At 41.4% G+C, this 17,950-nt stretch overlaps 1 protein-coding gene and 1 non-coding gene across 2 annotated transcripts in view; one reads left to right on the top strand and one right to left on the bottom strand.

The window, feature by feature from the left end:
- Positions 1-17,950, bottom strand: part of NFE2L3 (NFE2 like bZIP transcription factor 3) — an 88,525-nt gene that overhangs the window by 20,056 nt on the left and 50,519 nt on the right. The gene's annotated exons all lie outside the window — the stretch shown is intronic.
- On the top strand, positions 2,376-2,491 carry LOC136654873 (U5 spliceosomal RNA). The gene has a single exon (XR_010794620.1). It is a non-coding gene; the product is annotated as a U5 spliceosomal RNA (small nuclear RNA).

Below are 17,950 nucleotides of genomic sequence, written 5' to 3'. Positions count from 1 at the left end.
GGGCGGTGAGGAGGTAGGAAGGGGGTGTTCCAGGGTGGGGGAGGATGGGCAGAGGGCAGTCCTGGGACTGGGTGTGAGGGGAGCAGGAGGCAGAACTGGGACCCAGCAGATATGCCGGATCCTAGCCCCCATTCCCAAGCTGCAAGCCACTCCACTCTCCTTGGATTTATGCCACCTCTGGAGATGGCACAAGTCCAAGGAGACACACTGGGGCTGCGGTGGCTTACCTGGGGGTAGGGGAAGCGTTTCCCTTACCTCCGGCTGAGCCACTTTGGGCCTGGCCTCCTTGCCTGTTCCAGTGCAAGTTAGGATTGTGCTGTAAGTCCATAAGAATTTGCCCTAATTATGGCTGTGTACTTTTCCTGTTTTAAACAATATGGAAAGGTTAAGAGTTCAATTCTGAACTCAGCGCACTGGCTGTTGCAAATGTGCCATAAGGCACATTTGTGGGCCCGAGCACTGGTGGTAGCCCAGCACCGGCTGGCACTGGGCTAGTGCCAGGTGAGTGCCAGAGCTCCGCTGCTTGGTGGTTGTGTGGACTGCCAAACAGCGGTGAGGGGGAGGCAGGGAGGAGTGGTTCCAGGGTGAGGGGAGGTGGGGGGAGGTCAGGGAGAGGGTGGGGAGGAGATGTGCCAGGGGGAGGTGGTGATGTGCCAGGCATGCCAGGGAGTGGGGTGGGAGGGTGGTGGAACAGGTGGAGCTTTGCTCCACCAGATCCTGAGCCTCCATTTTGGGCCACCAGCTCAACATTTTACACCAATCCAAGGGTCGATGTGGAATCAAATAGCCCCATTGCGGGCTACTCGGCTTATCCGGGGAAGGGTATGAAAGTCCCTTTCTCCGGAGTGGCCACCTGCGGTGCCTGCAAAGCACGCAGGATGCAGTGGCAGCCATTTTCAGAGCTGCTGCAACCCCTGTGCACTGGGCAGCTCAGGATTGGGCTGCCCAACTTTCTCCAATACTCCCGTCTCTGCATATACAACATATAAATGATTTTTCTCTGTAAACCGCTTTGTGAACTTTTAGTTGAAAAGCAGTATATAAATACTGTTAATAATAATAATATATTGATGCAGCATCCTTCATTAATCCATACTGTGCTTCAGTGTGGATTTTAAAATCCTACATCCTTCTGCAGAACTTTCAAATAATTCAAAAATACACACAAATGAAAAAATCTATATCATTTTGCATCTTTCCTCCATAAAATGTGTCAGTGCGAGATTGTTCTCCCTATGAGCCATTAAAAAAAATGCCTTGTACAGTACTTGTCACAAAAGAAACAGAGAGACCTCTACTGGCCTACGTGGCTTATCACAGATTTATTTTAAATATGCTTAACAGGGAAAGGCTATCTTTCTGGAGTGTACTATTTTTGCAAACTGATGTGGGGGACAGTTGCTCCTTGCCCTTCAAAATAAACAAATGCTTTGTATTTTTTTTTTTGCTAGACCAATTTCATGTATGAAACCGCAGAACTGATCCATGTGTAATAATCTTGATAGATTTTATTGTATATTGCAAAAGCTATATTGTGCATACCACTTTAATTGGTGCATAAGGATTATTCCGTTTTGACAGTAAAAAATCTAAGTTATAAATCCAGAATTAAACAGAACATTTATTTTGAAAATGATTTGGCTTTTCCTAAAATTTGTGGTTGCTGAAATGTCTCTAAAGGGGAGCATTTATAAAGGAGGGGGCATTTATTTAGAATGTAATATAGATGATGGGGACGCAATGTCATTTCCTCAATATGTTAAACAAAATGCTATTGTCTTGCTGTCAATGAATCCTGTAGTGATGAATGGTGATTCTTCCACTGCCTGGATGCAAGGTCAATGAAGCTTTAATTTTTTTGAAATTTGTATGCAATATCTGTTGACCTAAACCTAACTGTTTGCCATGTTTCCAGATCAAGACCAACTGGATAGTTTGACACTTGAAGTTCATATTGGGATATTGCTACCATGGCCAGAACTATTTGTTACAATCGGGAATTTTGGAAATTGGAAGGTCAGTCCAATTACTTACCAGCTCCTTAAAACCATAGAGTTTAACTTGTTTCCTTCTCAGGGACTCCTTCCTGCCAACAAACCTCATATACAGCACTTCTAGCACAGAGCAAAGCAATAAGGCTGTCTCTTGAAGTCATTGTAATGAACAATCCAAGCTCACCACCTCTAGGTCTGAAACATTAAGCTATTTATATTTATTACATACATATACATACAAGTGTATACATATGTTATTTTAAAATGGTACAGAAGAGGTAGAGCAACAATTTCATATTGCAACCCAATTCTATGTATGTATACACAGAAGTAAATCCCACTGAATTCAGTGGAACTGTGCTTTCAATTATGCGCACATTGATACTCTGGTTTCTCTTCAGATCATATAAATCTTTCACCTTTTACTAAAGATTTCTATGGAAAAGAACATTTATGCGCACAGTGGTTTGTATTATAAAACTGCTATTATGCATTTCTGTTTGATACGAAAGTTCTATAATTCAGAGAAGACCCGGTCTCTTTAGAGCAGCAATGTTCAACCAGTGTGTTCAACCAGTGTGCCGTGGCACACAACCGTGGCACGCTGGTGTGCTGCAAATGGCCTACAGGTGTACTGTGGGAATTTGGGACAGGGTCATTTATTATTAGTGCCACTGGGGGATGTTAGCCCACCAGCAGCATGGTGTGCCTTGTCAATTATCAAAAAGCTGATGGTGTGCCTTGACAATTTTAGCACCTTGTTAGTGTGTCCTGAGATGAGAGAGGTTGAAAAACACTGCTTTAGAAATTTTGTGGTGTGGAGTTTTCCTGAAGGGAAGATAAATACAACAATTAAATGGAATTATAGAGTAGGATTTTGGAGTAGAATATTGGAATTATAGAGTAGGATTTCTCTTAAGGGGCAATTGCATCTAAGCAAAGTAATTTCCAGTTATAGCATGCAATGGTTCATTGGTATGGTTCCAAATAACAATGGTTCATTTCTTACACTTTACAGTTTTAAAATATAAAAGGCTTCTGCATTTAGGGTCAAGTTAAACATTAACCAAGGTGCCATTTTCTGTACAGCTGCTTGAATGCTATCACACTTCTTGAGGTGGATTCAATTTTAAACCAACCATTATTGGTGTGTAGTGATGTTGGAGGGGGCAGCCGCCCATGGCTTTGCATACTGTGAAGAGATGTTTCAACACATTCATACCTGGCACTTGGAAATATAATAATAATAATAATAATAATAATAATAATAATAATAATAATAATAATAATAATAACTTTATTTTTACCCCACCTTTCTCCCCGAAGGGACTCAAGGCGGCTTACAACAGGTTAAAAACAGATTAAACATAATTAAAAAAACAGATTAACAACATAATTTAAAAACGTATAAAAGCATATTAACAATATTGCAAACCACATGTTCCTGGCGTCAGGTTTGGGCTAAAACTTTTAAAACAAAGGAGTTGAACTGAACTGGACTCTAACATCTCTAACATTGCCTTGAACCTCAAATGTAAATGGATTCAAAACAAGTGTTTCTGTCAACAGGTGCTTAACTTTGAATTGTACATTTAACGTTTTCATCTGATTGAGGCTGCAATGCTAACCACACTTACCTGAGAGTAAGCCCCATTGAACAAAATAGGACTTACTTCTGAGTAGAACTGGTTAGGATTGTGCCCAGATCCTTTTTAAAAAAATCAAACAGTTAATTTTTTTTCTCAAGTTGGTCAGTTATCGTGCAGTGAACCCTTAATTGAACAGACTAATGGGGGAAAAGGGTGTCGATTATTGCCAAAAGCCCATGAAAGAGCTTTTCATGGGAATACTTTGGAAATACTTTGGAGTCACCGAAGATGTATGTGTGCATAACATAAATGACTGGTTTTTAATAAAAGGTTTCTTGTTTTGAGGTCCGTTAAATCGAGGGTTCACTGTATTCATTTTACAGAGTTGCACTGCAAGCAACAAAACTTGATATTATTCTACCTGAAATGTATCTTTAAACTTGTCCGAAATGTCTGAACTGGTTACTGAATCACTTTTTAAAGTTAGTTTCAGTTCAGAAACTGAGTTAAGAAAAAAAAACTAAATATCTGAACTCATTTTTACAAATGAGTTGTATCTGACAAATATTTGTATTCAAACAAATATCTGAAACACTTTAAATAGTTTTACTCCTCAGTTATAAAGTAAATGTAGGGAACAAGCTTGTAATGACAAACACCAGATATTTTGGTATTAGACCTGCTACTGTGTATTAAATGCCCCAAACCACCAGCACAAGGAATCACTGCCAAGTTTGAGATTTTGTTATAAGACATTCACTAAAGCATTAGAATAGCCTTCTTTTAAAAACAATTCTGATTATTTAGCTCTCCAGTACTCCTAGGGATATCAAAATCTGAAGCAAAACAGGCAGAACCAACTGATGGTATAGAAGCAGTATATCAAAGAATGTGTCTTGAAAATGACTGGCCAATAAATCTGCTTGACAATTTAATTGGTATAATTGATAAAATCCATGTAGTTTACTAGGAGGAAATTAAATTATTCTGCACAAATCAGATTGGGAGTTGGGTTAGAATTTTCTGGGTCAACTTTGTTTCATGCAAATTGTGTTACTGCAAAGACCCCTTGATTTAGAATACATTTGGGAAGCTTTTTCATCAGAAATGTGTGTTTCACTTATCATGTCATAAGCTTCTATACTTGATTATTGGTAGGGGGCAGGGGCAGGTGGCTCTGATGGGTTTCCAACAAACCTTTTTTTAATCACAAAATGCAAAAAGTGTGCTACACCTGTCTGATGAGCTTTTTAGCTCCCTGGTGCAGTGGTTCTCAAACTTTTTTGACTGGTGGCTCCCTTGACTTACTGGGCCATGAGCCATGGCTCCCCATTAGGGCTTCAGTCTTACACAGGCATGCCCCCTTATCTGCGTCGGTTCTGTTCTGGAACACCCCATGGATACCTGAAACCACGGATTCGGGCGAACTCCCATCCCCGCAGTCTGGGGGCTACCTGCTCTCAGTCTGCTGGGCTCAGACTGAGCTATATAGCTCAAAAAACGCAACTTCCAGTTTCATGGAGAAACCGGAAGAGACTTTTTAATGCCATAAAAGGCATTGGGAGGGCTTCCCCGGACCATCCAATGCCTTTTAAGGCACTAAAAAAATCACTTTTGGTTTTTCTGTGAAAGTGGAAGTAGCATTTTTTGAGTTGTAGAGCTCAGTCTGAGCCCAACAGAAACCAGGGATGGATGAGCTTCCCTTGCCTCCAGAAGGGGCGTGCAGGGAGGTGTGCAAGCTGGTGGGGGGGGGGGGCAAACCCAAACTGCTGTTAACTGAATTTGCTGATATGGGATCCATGGACATAGGGGGCCCCTGTACATTCATAAGAACAGCCCCACTGGATCAGGCCATAGGCCTATCTAGTCCAGCTTCCTGTATCTCACAGCGGCCCACCAAATGCCCCAAGGAGCACACCAGATAACAAGAGACCTGCATCCTGGTGCCCTCCATTGCATCTGGCATTCTGACATAACCCATTTCAGGAGGTTGCACATACACATCATGGCTTGTACCCCATAATGGATTTTTCCTCCAGAAACATGTCCAATCCCCTTTTAAAGGTGTCCAGGTCAGTCGCCATCACCACATCCTGTGGCAAAGAGTTCCATATGCTGAGTAAAGAAATATTTTCTTTTGTCTGTTCTAACTCTCCCAACACTCAATTTTAGTGGCTCCCAGAGGAGCCACAGCTCACAGTTTGGGAACTACTGGTATATAGAATTACAGCCTAAAGATCCAACTAGACATGCCTGTAATTGCATAAGATGGCTGACTGGATTTATTTATTTATTATTTTACACTGTATAGCACACTGGAGGCTGCAAAACTGATGGGAATACAGGAGCTTTAGTGCTTTGCCCCACTGTCATTCCATTTGTCACTTCCCTTATGCTATTTTTGTCAGGAGCAAAACTTCCTTTGATAGCCAATGAAAGTCACCCTTCCCCCTAAATTAGAATAGAGGGGCATGATTAAGAACAAAAGAGTGACAGTGTCAAAGTATTAAAGCTTCCCGACTCTCCCAGAGCTTTGTCACATTCTGTGGCTCCCCCATGTGCTGTTTTCCAATTACCCATCCCCCAAATCTGGCCATCTTAAGCAGTTAAAGGCATGTCTAAGTGATGCCTTTTACATCACACTATACAGTCTTTAATTGTATTTGTCCCCACAGTAAGTTTGTAAGACATACCACCATGATGCCCTGGGAGAGATGGAAAACTAAAGCTAAGAGCTACTGACTTTAACCCATTTTTGCCTGGCCCACAGGTGTACACATTTGCTCCCTGTTGCATATATGCAACATTGGGCTGACATGACTTAAGGCAGCTAATTCTATGCACAGTTCCTTGGGAATAAGCCCCAGTGGACTGAGTGAGACTTCTGACTTGGACTGAACAGCTGAGTAGGGCTTTCTGGCATTGGAGGTAGCATGTCAAATGCCGCTCCCTCCCATACAAGCACCTTGCTGCTCCAAATGCCATCCCACTTGCTGGGCAGCATGGAAGCAGTCACTGATTCTCCTGCTGTTGCTCTCTGAACCTGAAAACAGGGAATAGAGCTGAAGAGGAAGCATGGAGGATAGAAGAATGGTGGTCTAGACCACCTTGCTCTAGGCTACCACACTTCTGTCTTTCACACTTCCACCCAATTCCCTTCTTCCTTTTCAAATCCAGGCTGGTGTTGGGTGCCTCAGTGTCATGAACAGGCTGGCCCTGTGTATGGCAGGTGTTCCTAGAGTGCCCTGTAGTCTGACCTAGGAAAGCTAAATGAGTTTCTGGCAGCTTTTGAAATATTTTTCTTGGCTTTGACAAAGGTTTGTGGATGACCACTGAGAACGTTATTGATAAAACGCAAGCTGTAGAGGGATTTTGGTGGCGGATAAAAGGAGTAAGGAAGAAACAGGTGGGGAGAGGCTGCACCTTACTTTGAAAGGAACAGCGCCAATCTCTGGATTGCAATCTCTGGACCACAACCTGGCTGGTAGTGTCACTATGGGGGTGTGGGCCGCACAGGTGATGCGTACGGCGGGGAGGGGCACCGCTACTGGCCAAAATTTTTAAAGTCTTGGTATTTTGAATAATACCATCATGTTATACATCCATCAATGCATAATTTCATGCAGAATGCAATGAAACAAACTACGTTGATATATCTCTATTTTATCAAAAGTTACAGTCAAAAAACTAGTGGGGTAGGGTAATGGTATATCACCATGCTCACTGCCCCATCCACTGCATGGGAGTAGGTTCATCATAGGATGATATGCTGGCCTTCCACACCGGGTGACACAAGCCATAGTAATGCCACTGAGCCTGGTAACCCAGGTACACTTATGGAGAATGCCGTCCAGTGACCTCATCTCTTTTTAGGCTTCTCAGCAATACTTTCCATGAGCTGAGTTGGGAAAATGCTATTGTTTGCAGCATGCCCTTCTTGTATAAGTGAAGCAGCATCTGTTTTCTCCCTCTGTGTACCGATGGGTCAAGGTGGTGTCAGCTTAGCCTAGTCAGATACTGGCCAATCAAAGGGCTGACCCAGTCAGACTGACCCTCTTTCCCCAATACTAGAGGCAGCAGTAGTGCCCAGTGTGGTGTTTTAGTGCTGCTTAAGCAGAAGCACACAGAAAGCCTTGATGACATGGCAATGCAGGCAAACTTCCCCCCGTTACGGCACACCGAACGGGGTGCTAGTTCTCAGGCCGGAGTGTGACAATAGCTGATACAGCACTCTGTGAAGAAGCACCCATTGTTCTCACCCCTGTATGAGATTCTAATGTGGCACACTATCTAGGAACGGAATGTAACTGATGTTGCAATGTTCAATAAAAGGCAGTGAGAAAGCTCGTACAAGCGGCTTGTCTCTCTCTGCATTCTCAACCCTCAGTCTGTCTGCTGTCTCTTGATTTTCTGTCTGACCATTCATTTGCTTCTGCTCTTGCACCTAAATCCAGCAACCTGACCCCTGGGTTTTGGTTGCTCCCAAAGAATCACTGCTACATCTGGCGCCTCAAACAGGGACATCTAGTTCCAGAACAGGGACCTCTAATCCTAGAACAGGGACCCTCTGCAACAATCAGGTACAGTAGACAGGCTGCTTGTCCTCTGGTGACCTCCCATTCATTGCTTTGACTTTCTGTTGCTCCTGTTTTAACTTTCAAACCCTCAGAGTGCTTCTGCTTTAGCACTCTCCCTCAGGCAACAAGATACAGTCTTGTGTGTCTCCCAAGCAGCCTTGCGTTGCTATGTTTGGGTTTATTCTCCCTCTCTGACTTCTCACTGCATCTGTTCTTACAAGCATCCTGACTCTGAAGTCAAGTTACTTCTCAGCACCATTGTAGCTATACTAGGCGCCCAGACATGGGGCCAGCCAAGTATAGCAAACAAGCGTCTTTGCTCTTTTCTATATCAAGTAGCCTGTTTCAGGTTGCTTCCCATTCACTGCTTCATTTGACCCTGAAAGAGGGGCCACAACAACAGCTAGCTTACCCGCCTGGCACAGGTTACAGAGCTCATTCATCCTGACTTCAGGATCCCAGTAAGTATAGCATTGATAGGTAAGTATGGGTACAAACTTATCAATACCACAGCAATGATTTACTGTTTCTCTTTAGCAAAGCTCAGCACCATGTTTCCTCCCAAGAAGTCACAGACTTAATTTACCATCCAAACTTCGTCTCTACAAGTAGAGCTGCAAACACAGTCAGAGGAAATAAACCGTGTTACAAGCCCTCTTCCACCAGACTATACATCAGCTTATATTTCTCTTTTTCCTCCTCTGCACCAACCCAGCTAGAACAAGCAGCCATCCCATATAGAAACCATGGCTCAAAATGCAATAGCATCAGAAAACGTAATAGCAGAGGAGTCTTTAAAGCTGTCCATAGTTCTCCCTGTAAAACAAGGCCACAATGCACGAAGGCAAACAGTCAAAAAATGGAAAACTCTTCCCCATTCTGTGCCAAAAGAGGTACAGATTACACTTAAAAACTTTAACATCACTAGCATAGATGCTGGAGAATTACAAAAAGGTACAACACATACATATCATTTAGTTCCCTATGGTTAGAAGTCCCTAAGAACCCCTGCACAGAATGCAGTATAGCTCCATACAGTTCCAACCACTTAAAAAGAAAGCCAGAAGTATCATTAGCTAAGTTTTTTCCAAAAGCATGCTAAACAGCCCAAAGCATGTTAAATAGCCCAATTTCGTGTCAGCTGAGTATAAATTAAGCCTTATAGCCATTTATTATATAGATTTTAATAGCAGGTCCCCAAGTAAATCCTTTTTTCCTACAGGACCTGCTTTAAATTTCATAACAGTTTAGTTTTTATATAGTACCAAAAAAAGTGCAAACACAAGCTTTATTTGTAACATTGAGTATAAAGTGCTATTATTTCATGTTGTACCTGCAACACCTGAATTAAAAGTCCCCCAACAGTTAACTTTAGTGTAATTGCAACATTTGAGAGCAACATTTGTAACAATTGTTAAAACCACTGTTTGACCACCTTAAGAAAGGTCAAAATCCTGCAACACAGACTATTTTTCCCCCAGATGCTTAAATAGCTTCATTTTTCATCTAACCCCTCAAATAATGTGTTCTTCTATTAAGAAGCCATCATTTCCCTTGTTAGAAAAGGTAGGGAGCAAGCAATAAGACTTCAAAGCTAAGAAGTCTTAACAATCACTCTACCCATTATAAAAAACAAAGAGTTAAGATTTTAAACTTGCCCAAGTAACACAGGCAAAGCTCTCTTTAAAACCAGTCAAATGCTCAATCCCCATCACTAAAGTAGTTACATACCAAAAAGAAGGTCAGTAAAAAAACCACTTTATAACAAAAGCAAATTGTACAATGGAGCTTTAAACACCTTGGCTCCAGTTCTGATTCTCAAACTGCTACCAACAAGCTAAACTCTCCCTTTCAGCTTGATTTGTAGTAGTTCCCTAACTTTTCAGTGTCTCTCATTCCACACACCTTTCAGAACGGCAACCATCAGCCATTTTGTCCATCAGCAGCAGTTATCACAGCTTTAAAGTCAAACTAAACCTTATTTTGTTATTTATAGTCAGAGTTACACCTCTTTTTTCTAAAATGTTTATGTAAAAGTAATAACAAAGCTATTCAGGCTTTTAAAATGTCTCCCTGTTCCCGTAGCTTTGACTGATTCTATCCTGTTCCATCAGAAACCTTTTCTGATCCCAAGGCCTTCATCAGGCCCTTAAAGGACCTCCCTGAATTCACCAAGAAAATGATTTTCTGATCCCATTCTGTTTCATCATAAAATTTCTCCTGATACCATGGTTTAAGTTCATCAAAAAAAAAGATTTTTTTGATCCCATTCTGTTTCATCAAAAAATGATTTTCTGGTCTCATTCTGTTCCAAAATTAGCCAGGAATTCCATATTGATCTCTCTTTTGTTACCTGTATATATATGCCTGTTTTTATTATCTTTAAGCCTTCTTTTAGTTTCCACATGTTAAAAAGTATGTTAAGTTAAATGCCCAAGCAAAAAACCGAAAGTCACAAACAGATTGCTGGACTTGGCTGTGTGCCCAGTGTTCTCAACACAATAGATAAGATGCAAACACAGTGAATGTTTCTTTGTTTTCAAACCACAAGAAACTTTTCAGTTTAAAAGCGTCTTCAAACCACAAGAAAAAAAAATCTTCCCTGTCCTGTGTGCTTTTAAAAATTAGTCTTTCCTTTTAACACACAGGCTCAGCAGCATGGTTTTAAGCTCAGACTTCATATGCAAGTAAATAGCTATCCAATATTCTTCAGAGCAACAAGCATGCCTAACAGTATTCACACCAGCTCTCTTTATATTCATATTCTTCATTTCAAACCAGTTTTAGTGTATACACAAGTGACTAGCAGATAATAATATTTCAAATTAGTTATAGTAGTTTAACTATGTCAGAAAAGTTCACACAAGGTTATTTCCAGTTCAAAGATCAAGTTCTCACAAAGAATGCAAAAAATAGCAGTTTAGCAACAGTTATGTTGCATTTCAAAAGCCAGAGTAAGTCATACGATGGTTATAAAAAATAAGGTCATTGTGATTAAAAGTGCAATGCCATTTGCTGACTGCAGAAGGTATGTAAATTGTATATGAATTGTATGTGTAAGATAAAACAACAGAATTGTCTCCAGTAAAAAATGTATGTGCTTCAAGAAAAGAACCCCACATTGTAATAACACACACACAAGCTTTTCTCTTCTTCTCACTTCTAAATCTCACACACATACTCAATGCTTAGACATAAATCCATTAAGATGTTAATGTGACTTCACTCACTCTCACTTCTAACTTTAACACTCTCTCAATGCTTAAAAATGTTCCCTTAAGACGCTGTGTTAACCTTTTGCTAAATTCTAACTTTCACATTCATTCTCAATGCTTAAAAATAATCCCTTAAAATGTTTAGACAATTAAAAGCCTAAGAATGATAACCACTTCTGCCTGCTCAGTTTGTTTTCAAACCTAAGCGTATCTTCTATAACATCTTAAACCTTGCAACACACACACACAGTACATCTTACAATTTTTCTATTTAAATAATTAAAAAGAGGGATATGAGATCATCATTTGTTCATTTGTTTACACTAATATCAACACTTTACAAAGCTCACAAGCCTCCCTGTCTCAAGGCTCAGAAGCCCCCCGTCTTATTAAGTAAAACACTAAATGCAAATATAATGTGCTTTTACCCCCCATGTGCTTTTACAGATAAATTGCCAGACCCAGAGTGAAACGGCCAGCTTCATTAATAACTTAGCAGCAAGATTCTGCTATTCTGTTTATTTTCACAGAAACGCTTTAAGTGTCAGCACAGTGCGTGAAGATGCGTGGCACTAAAGTTTCCTGAAGACATCCAGTGAACCAAGAACCCCTAATAAAAAGTTCAATGTTGTTCTTATGTTTGTTTTTGCTTTTTATAATTGTGTTAAAAGATAGTCATTTAGCACCCCCCTTAAGGGAGTGCATAGTATGTAACCAAGTTTTTAAACTTTCCCAATGTTTGCATAGCTCATGATGCAATGTCTTATAATGTAAATGTAATTCATGGTGAAATCCCAATGTCTTTCACTGCACACTCTCTTTATGTGATCAGTGGCAGCAATTTAACATGTGCAAATGCAAATGTGTTGTTACCTGACCACCACCTGTTGTTTTAATTGATTTATAATAATTTTGTTCACAGCAAATCATTTTTAGAGAAAAATTTAGCATGTATTCATGAAGGTCTTTTTGTCTTATCCAATGTCCTTTTTGCATGGTGTCAAAATTTGTGTGTTATGACCCCACAATGCCAAATGCTATCTCAAATTTAAATAAATAAAAAAGGGGAATTGTGGTGTTTTAGTGCTGCTTAAGCAGAAGCACACAGAACGCCTTGATGACATGGCAATGCAGGCAAATCTCCCCCCATTATGGCACACCGAACGGGGTGCTAGTTCTCAGGCCGAAGTGTGACAATAGCTGATACAGCACTCTGTGAAGAAGCACCCATTGTTTTCACCCCTGTATGAGATTCTAATGTGGCACACTATCTAGAAATGTAATGTAACTGATGTTGCAATGTTCAATAAAAGGCAGTGAGAAAGCTCGTACAAGCGGCTTGTCTCTCTCTGCATTCTCAACCCTCAATCTGTCTGCTGTCTCTTAATTTTCTGTCTGACCATTCATTTGCTTCTGCTCTTGCACCTAAATCCAGCAACCTGACCCCTGAGTTTTGGTTGCTCCCAAAGAATCACTGCTACACCCAGTGTACCATGGAGGAGGACTTATGGCCCTGTAACCTGTTGCTGGCAGAGGATGCATCTAATATTGGAACATATTTTCTATATTCTCTGGTTGAATATGGTCTGCTAATATCACTGTATCTTGATATTGGGGAGGGGGGAAGGGGATGCTAGATAGGCACAGGGGAAGAATCAGTGATATAACTCTTTCTTTTTACAGGCTTCCTTTGTTCTGTACAGTCCTATGCCTCTGCAACCTCAAGGGTTCACATTGGTGATCACTGAAATTTAGTCAAACTGTTCTCTCCACATTTGAAGACAGATAATCATTTATTTTAAAGTGGCTTGAGAGAGATCCTGTTGGTGTATACACATATTTCTTTTGGTCCATTATTGGACTTTTCAAAAGATAAAAAGTTTGCAACATCTGCTTGCCAGCAGTGTAAGTGACACTATGTACATGAAGGGCCATTCATGTGTTATGCTGTAGGCATATGCAAGTATTTCTAACACATTTTTGCATGAACAACTGTGCATGTGTTCATACTAAAGGACAACATGGGAATGAGATCCTTCAAAAAATGAAGAGTAGAGATTGCATGACCTGCTGTGTGCAGTTTGAACATAATGTGTGAATACCTGTTTGCACATGCAGATAATCTGTATTCATGGTTTATATGCATGTTGAACACACTAGAGCTTGAGCAGCAAATATTCTGTCAAATAACTTTCAGCAATCTGGAAAAAGCAACAACAGGTATCAATGGTCTCTAACTAAGGCCCCAATCCTATCCAACTTTCCAGCACTGAAGCAGCTGTGCCAACAGGGGTATGTGCTGTATCATGCAGAGGGAGAGCAGACACGGAGGCCTTCTCAAGGTAAGGGAGCATTTGTCCCCTTACCTTGAAGCTGTGTTGCAGCTGCATCAGCATTGAACAGTTGGGTAGGATTGGATAGCCATTTCACATAAGCAGGTCATGATATTATAGTTGGGCGATTCTCATGAGAGAGGGTAAGGTAGCTTGTGGATTTTATGGTTTATGGCTATTTATAGTGTGTGGAGTATATGGAGTATATATACATTATACATACACTAACCAATGCACTCATGTACAGGCAGGAACACATGGGGTCACTTTTGGGATGACCAGATGGTTCACTGGCCAGAGGCTCATCCAGTCAATCCCTGAAGTCTGCTGCCCCATTAAGTAAAGGGTGTGGCCCTCCAGAAGCTCTGACTAGAAGTCTCTCGAAGATGTTTCCATTAGGCCATTAGAAGAAAGAGGTACCTTTCAAGCTTCTTGGCCAAGAGACTTCAAAGGATCCTATGTCATTTATGTCGATAGGAAGAAACGAAACTACAGGGCTGCTGCATGACAGCCCAATCCTATCCAATATTCCAGTACTGGTGCAGCTGTGCTGGTAGGACGTTCACTGCATCCTTTGGTGGGAAGACAGTCACAGAGGCCTCCTCAAAGTATGAGAACATTTGTTCCCTTACCTCAGGGCTGCATCGCAGCTACACCAGCGCTGGAACGTTGGATAGGATTGGGCCCTGAGTCTCTTGGCCAAGAGACTCATGTGGCTCCGCCCCCCAGGCATCTTTTCTTCCTCCCACATTTCAAGGGGGAGCAGGTGCCACTGAAACTGCAGCCATTTTAGCTTCGAGGTGGTGGGCTGTATGTTCTATGGGAGTGGAGCCAGGGTCAGGCTTTACCCCAGAGCCCCCCACCACCTGTTACTTGTTAGCAGAGCTGAGGAAATCATTCAGTCCCACACACAGCAAACCTGGATTTTGCTAAGAATTTATTTATTACCATTTGTATACTGTCCTTCCTCCAAGGCGCTCAGGGAGGTGTTCCTGAGTTCCTCCCCTCTTTTTGTCCTCACAACAACCCTGTGAAGCAGGTGAGGCTGAGAGGTAGTGACTGACCCAAGATCACCCAGGAAGTTTCACGGCAGAGCAGGGATTTGAACCTGGATCTAATTCCAACCCATTACACCATCCTGGCTCTTTACTGTAACCAGGAAAGAATTGTAGCCATTGTTACAGATAACCAGAATAACAAGAAAGAGAAAAGAAACCAATGTGAGGTCCAACCAAAGCAAGAGAGGGAGCAAACCTCAAGGTAACCAAAAAGGTAAGCTCCCCGTAATGGTGGGGATTAATATGCATATATGCTGGCACCCACTGACTATATACTGGACCACTCTGCTGTATGCTGTTGCTCTTCCAACAGCACTGAGAGCACTAATGCACATGCCATTTGATTCATTATTGGGACTATCGCCACATGCACAGCACCATTGCAGACACAGTCTAGATAAGATGACTGATGGATCAACATTTTACATTCTAGTTTCCAGGGATAGAGTAAGCAAGTCCACCCCCTTCAATGCCATTTCAGTCCTTATCAAAAATGATTTGTGTACACACTCAAAGGGACTTGCCTTGAGGGAGGAGAATTTTTGAAAGCAGATGTTACAACCCAAGCCACATTACTGCACCATCAGCATTCCAACCAGTGCGTCAGTCGTGTATCACTGGGTTCTCTGTGCATGCATCAGATTGCCTGCAAAGTTTTGGTAGGGTTCATAGAAAGTCACATAGAAATATAAAGTGTGACACATGGAATTGGTGCCCCCCCCCCAGCAAATGGCTAAAATATCAAAGCCATGGCAGATAACAGTAACACGTGCTCATTTTTTAAAAGACCCCGATAACAGAAACCTCAAAATTAAATTCTGGCCTACTGTGATGAAAGAAGAAAATAAGAAAGATTTGTATGGATTGATCTTTAGATTTTTTTGTATCTAGGAGATTCATTTTGCCAAACTTTGTAAGTTCTGATCTAAAGCATGTGGCCTTGTATGAAGTGTGTTTGTGTGTAATGAAATAAGCATCAGAAATAAATTATTGTGGCTCCAAGAGAGAGAGATTGAGCAGGCGGACAAAATGAATGCAGACTTCATTGTGTGAAGCAGAGATTCTTCCTTTGAACAGACTACTCCATGGTCAATTTTTTTAAAAGGGTATCCAAATGATCAGAGGCTACATGTTCAAACAGCAGATGACTCTGCATTCCAGCTGTGCAGCAATATTGTAATAAAAATGTTTGTCCAATCATTGTTATGCCAGTGCTGTTTAGCAGCTTGCTTCCAATATTGCATTACAAAAATTACATCTTTCATATAATCAGGTCTGTCTCTTACTTAATCATCCTACACTACGTATAAATCTTTAAAATGGACAGGTCCATAAATCACATGCATTTTTCATTTGGGCCTTATTCTAAGCCAGGCAGATTCTTATTTAAATTGTGCCATGAATAAATCTAATAAACCTTATTCACTTACATAATCTCAAACTTTAAATCTTGTTCTGACTGAGGTCATCAGTGAAATCAGTATTGAGGGCAAAACTAGCAGATGTAACGACTGTAATAGCTTACCAAATTATATTAAAGGGCTCAAATAACATTAAAAAAAATGAGAAAGAATTGAATTACCTGATATCCAAGCATGTTATGCTGAATCAAACAAATATAGGGTTTAAGCAGAGATCCTGAATGGACATGGGCTAAATTTATCTCATTCCTCCCTTTAATTACGGCATCAAACTACCTGCTATAACAATGGTAAATATGTTCGTGTGGATGCCTGCGATTTGGTGAATGTCAGTGTCACGTGTGAATGCTGACAATTCCAGATGAATTTTGTAAGCCTTGGAGGGAGGTATATCCTCACTTTTGAGATATACATGCAGGAATGCTGGCAGTAGGCTTGCACCACATAATCTCAAGCGAACCTTTCTGAATAAAAGGAGACTTTTGAGGGGTAGAGTGTTAAAATGTGCTGTGCATGATGGCGTTCTCCCTCCCTATTTACTTTTCTTTTCTACCTGCTTGCTGGTATGCACAGCACCTCTCCGCCACTGTTCCAGTACCATAAAGGTCTGTGAAATGAGCCAAAAGTGTTTCTAATGTTCTCTAGAACCCATTCAGAATAGGGGCAGGGCTTTCTAACCTCACTCTGAATTGGCTTTGAGATGTCATCACATAGCCTACTGCAGCCATTTTCAACCACTGTGCCGTGGCACACTGGTGCGCCGTGAGTGGTCCACAGGTGTGCCACAGGAATTTGGAAGAAGGTGATTTATTAGTAGGGCCAATGGGGATGTGAGCCCCCCACTGGTAGCATGGTGTGTCTTAAAAATGATCAAAAACCTGATGGTGTGCCTTGACAATTTTAGTGCCTGTCTGTGTGCCATGAGGTGAAAAAGACTGAAAATCACAGGCCTAGTGGTTCCCAAACTTTTCAACTGGTGGCTACTTTGACCTACTGGGACATTGGCTGCAGCTCCCCATTATGGTTACAATCTTATACATTGTATAGGGCAGCGGTTTTTCATGAGTATTTTGTGGCTCCCCTGGTTGGTTTCTGCGGCTCCCAGGGAACCATGGCTCACAGTTTGGGAACCACTATCATAGCCAAATCTAAGTAACTACAATGGCAATTGTATTTGCCCACTCCAATCCACAGCCCAATCCTATTCCCTGCCACATTATAGCACGTAGCTGTGCCAAAAGAGGGTGTGCTGCATGCTATGGGGGGCAATCGGGAAGGGGGAAAAATCAGGAGGCGGTAAGAGGAAATACAGGGAATCTCAAAACAATGTACATGCATTTTAGTGAACTCTAATTCATACATACTTCATTGTAAAAAGTCTGCAACACTCAAACATCTGAGGGGAACAACTGAAGAGATGTGTGAAACTATCCTAGCATGCACACTGGTAGATGCTGATGATGTCAGTGGTGTGTAGATATCATCATAAGACCTTTATGAAAAATCACCAAAAGGGGGCACAGCTAGGTGTATGCGAAAATACAAGGGTTTATGAAATGTGTTTTCCACCATTATTTCCGCTCAACCTTTGATCCAAACTACTTGTTATGATGGTTGGCTTTTAATGGAAACTTTTTTCCCCAAGGTGCATTCAGGATTAATGGTGGGGGCAAGGTGCTAAACCCTCTTCTGCAGGTTCAACCTATTTTGTACCCACTCCACACTATTTTAAAAAGTAGAGGGAAAAGACAGGCCAACATATG

Source organism: Tiliqua scincoides, chromosome 5 (assembly GCF_035046505.1).
Source record: "Tiliqua scincoides isolate rTilSci1 chromosome 5, rTilSci1.hap2, whole genome shotgun sequence".
Lineage (NCBI taxonomy): Eukaryota > Metazoa > Chordata > Lepidosauria > Squamata > Scincidae > Tiliqua > Tiliqua scincoides.
The sequence above is the reverse complement of the archived record's forward strand: the minus strand, read 5'-3'. Positions and strand labels throughout refer to the sequence as shown.